The sequence below is a fragment of the Cetorhinus maximus genome, chromosome 20 (assembly GCF_964194155.1).
Source record: "Cetorhinus maximus chromosome 20, sCetMax3.hap1.1, whole genome shotgun sequence".
Lineage (NCBI taxonomy): Eukaryota > Metazoa > Chordata > Chondrichthyes > Lamniformes > Cetorhinidae > Cetorhinus > Cetorhinus maximus.
This window is the reverse complement of record NC_135898.1, coordinates 85,946,885-85,951,270: the sequence shown is the minus strand read 5'-3', so window position 1 is coordinate 85,951,270 and position 4,386 is coordinate 85,946,885.

Here is a 4,386-nt window from a genome sequence, read left to right as displayed (position 1 = left end):
TGGAGGAGCAGGCTCCACAAATATCCCCATCCTCAATGATGGGGGAGCCCAGCACATCAGTACAAAAGATAAGGCTGAAGCATTTGCTACAATCTTCAGCCAGGAGTGCCGAGTGGATGATCCATCTCGGCCTCCTCCGGAGGTTCCCAGCATCACAGATGTCAGTCTTCAGCCAATTCGATTCACTCTGCCTGATATCAAGAAATGGCTGAAGGCACTGGATACTGCAGAGGCTATAGGCCCTGACAATATTCCAGCAATTGTACTGAAGACTTGTGCTCCAGAACTTGCTGCGTCCTTAGCCAAGCTGTTTCAGTACAGCTACAACACAGGCGTCTACCCGGCTATGTGGAGAATTGCCCAGGCATTTCCTGTACACAAAAAGCAGGACAAATCCAACCCAGCCACTTACTGCCCCATCAGTCTACTCTCGATCATCAGTAAAGTGATGGAAGGCATTGCCAACAGTGCTGTCTAAGCACTTGCTTAGCAATAAATTACTCACTGACGCCCAGTTTGAGATCCACCAGGGTCACTCAGCTCCTGACCTCATTACAGCCTTGGTTCAAACATGGACAAAAGAGCTGAACTCCCGAGGTGAGGTGAGAGTGACTGCCCTTGACATCAAGGCAGCATTTGACCGAGTGTGGCATCAAGGAGCCCTAGCAAAACTGGGGTCAATGGAAATCAGGGGGAAAACTCTCCACTGGTTGGAGTCATACCTAGCACAAAGGAGGATGGTTGTGATCATTGGAGGTCAGTCATCTCAGCTCCAGGACATCACTGCAGGAGTTCCTCAGGGTAGTGTCCTAGGTACAACCATCTTCAGCTGCTTCATCAATGACCTTCCTTCCATCATAAGGTCAGAATTGGGATGTTCGCTGATGATTGCACAATGTTCAGAACCATTTGCGACTCCTCAGATACTGAAGCAATCCATGTCCAAATGCAGCAAGACCTGGACAACATCCAGGCTTGGCCTGACAATGGCAAGTAACATTTGCGCTCCACAAGTCTCAGGCAATGACCATCCCCAACAAGAGAGAATCGAACCATTGCCCCTTGACATTCAGTGGCATTACCATCACTGAATCCCCCACTATCAACATCCTGGGGTGACCATTGACCAGAAACTGAACTGGACTAGCCATATAAATACAGTGGCTACAAAAGCAGGTCAGAAGCTAGGAATCCCACAGCAAGTAACTCACCTACTGACTCCCCAAAGCCTGTCCACCATCTACAAGGCACAAGTCAGGAATGTGATAGAATACTCTCCACTTTCCTGGAAAAGTGCAGCTCCGACAACACTCAAGAACCTCGATACCATCCAGGACAAAGCAGGGATTGGCACCCAGAAATATTCACTCCCTTCACCACTGACACACAGTAGCAGCAGTGCGTACTATCTACAAGATGCATAGCAGCAACTCACCAAGGCTCCTTAGGCAGCATCTTCCAAACTCACAACCGCTACCATCTAGAAGGAGAAGGGCAGCAGACACATGGGAACACCACCACCTGGAAGTTCCCCTCCAAACCACAAACCGTCCTGACTTGGAAATGTATCGGCCGTGTCTTCACTGTCACTGGGTAAAAATCCACACCACATGGACTGCAGCGATTCAAGAAGGCAGCTCACCACCACCTTCTCAAGGGCAACTAGGGATGGTTAATAATAGCTGGCCTGGCCAGCAATGCCCACACTCCATGAATGAAAAAAAGCAGGGCTTGATGCCAGTTAAGATATAAGCCGATTTTGGATGAACTGAAGTTTATGGAGGATGGAAGGCGAGCTTTGTAGTGCTTCTAAAATTATGCCCTTTAAAGCTTGTCTTCTTCCAGGGATGCCTGCTCCAGGGAAGCCACCCAGAGTAAGTACAGAGCGTGACTAGAGCAGGCAGAGCACACAGAGATGTGCAGTGAAGTACCTCCACGGCCCCAAACAATGGACCCTACCCCCATCCCTGTAATCTTGGAGCCTCCGAAAACGAGATTGTGACATTGGTTGTGGGGTCTGAGCTGTGAGACCCAACAGACAGAGAAGACTTTGGTGTGGACCCCGTAGTTTTACGCAGCAACACTAGCCCCCAGGGGTCTTGTACCACTCCCCACACAAGATCATGAAGGAGTAGGGGGGGGGTGTGGTCACATGGGCCTGAGCTGGGTAAAAAAGCCATGAACCACTCTGTTTTGCCATCTCCAAAGTGGTTGCATGGATATAATGTCACTTTATCCTCAGCACCCACCCCCGATCGGAATAACTGCCTAATTCGCCAAAATAATAGCTAATGTTCTTCAGATGTAATTTATTGGGTGGCTTGCTTTGTGGCTCTTTTTACAAGATGAAGTGCTACAGGAATGTAAACACAAACAAACTTTCAAAGCTGCATGAAAAGATCATTGCAGCTTCAGATAATTGGCAATGGAACCAGAGGAGAGACGAGGAGATTTCTTTTTGTGTGCAGCAGTTGTTGTGATCTGGAACGCGCTGCCTGAAAGGGTGGTGGAAGCAGATTCAGTGGTGACTTTCAAAAGAGTATTGAACAACCAACTAAGAAAGAAACATTTGCATGCCTATGGGAAGAGGGGCGGGGGCAGTGGGGTTAATTGGATAGACCTTTCAAAGAGCCAGCACAGACACAATGGGCCGAATGGCCTCCTTTAGGGCTGTAAGATTCTATTTTCTTTGCTTGAACATATAATCAGATGACCTTCTGGAGGATCACCAGCTCAGTGTATTTTTTGAATAATACAGCTTTGATTATTTAGCTTCCATCCCAGTTACATACAGGGGTCAGTCAGCTGTGGAGTGACACTGGCCCTGCAATTGGCTAAACCTTTACAAATCTCTGGTTAGGCTTCAGCTGCAGTGTTGTGTCCAATTCTGGACGCCACAATTCGGGAAGAATGTCAAAGTCCTCAGTGTGGGTTCTTAGGGGGTTTGCTGGGTTGATATCAGGTCTGAGGACGATACGGAGAGAGATTGAAAAAGCTGAGATTCTCCTTCTCAGAGCAGAGATGGTTAAGGGGGACCTAATTTAATAAACGTGTAAGGGCAGCACAGGACAAATCCATGACAGTCCTTCTGGGATGAAGATGACACCAAAGAGCAAACGAGTGGAGATATTTAATATTATGAGGGGTTTGGATAGAGCAAGTAGGGAGGAATTATTCCCCCTGGCAAGTTGGTTGGTAACCCGAAGTCGTAGATCAGTGATCAAGCAAGGGCAACTGTAGCAAGAAACCTGCAAAGTGAGAACCTCATCGACTACTGTAATAGAGGCCATTGCCTGACTTGCTCCTGCTTACGATAACACAAAGGAAGAAAGGACATTAGTTGAAAAGGAGAATACGTTGTTCTTTCTGGGGAATGCAGGCTTAAAGTGGACTGACTTGGCCGTGCCTCAGCGCCACGGTGAGGGATTGACCTGCAGAATGTGCTTCTCTCCCTCGGTGAACTGGTGGAGCCCTCCTGTACGCCACACCCCACTGCGATGGCGATTGCTCCTCGAACACTTCCAGTAGCCAGCTGCATCGAAATGCCAGGTGGCATCCTCCCGGGTAGAGACTGCTGTCGGGGTCGGCTCACACCTGAAGGAGTGGGCCCGTAGCCTGGATATAAATGGACCTCCTGCACCCACACACTCTCACTCCCCCACACACACACAACACACACACACGCACACACACAGGCACACGCACACACACACACGCACACACACGCACACACACAGGCACACGCACACACACACACACACACACACACACACACGCTCTCACTCCCGCACACACAAACACACACACAGACACACACACACACGCACAGACACACACACACACACACTCACTCTCTCAATCCCACACACACATAACACACACACACACACACACTCACTCTCTCAATCCCACACACACACACACTCTCACTCCCACACACACAACACACACAGACACACACACGCACATGCATACACACACATGCACATACACGCACGCACACGCACACACTCTCTCAGTCCCGCACACACACACACTCACTCTCTCAATCCCACACACACATACACACACACACACACTCTCACTCCCACACACACAACACACACAGACACACACACACGTACACACACACGCACACGCACACGCGCACACACACGTGCACATACACGCACACACACGCACACGCTCTCTCAGTCCCACACACACATACACACACACATACTCTCACTCCCTCTCTCACTTCCACACACACACACTGTGTCACTCACACACACACACACAGACACTCTCACTCCCTCTCTCACTCTCACACACACACACTGTGTCACTCACACACACACACACACACACACACTCTCTCACTCCCACACACACACACACACAACA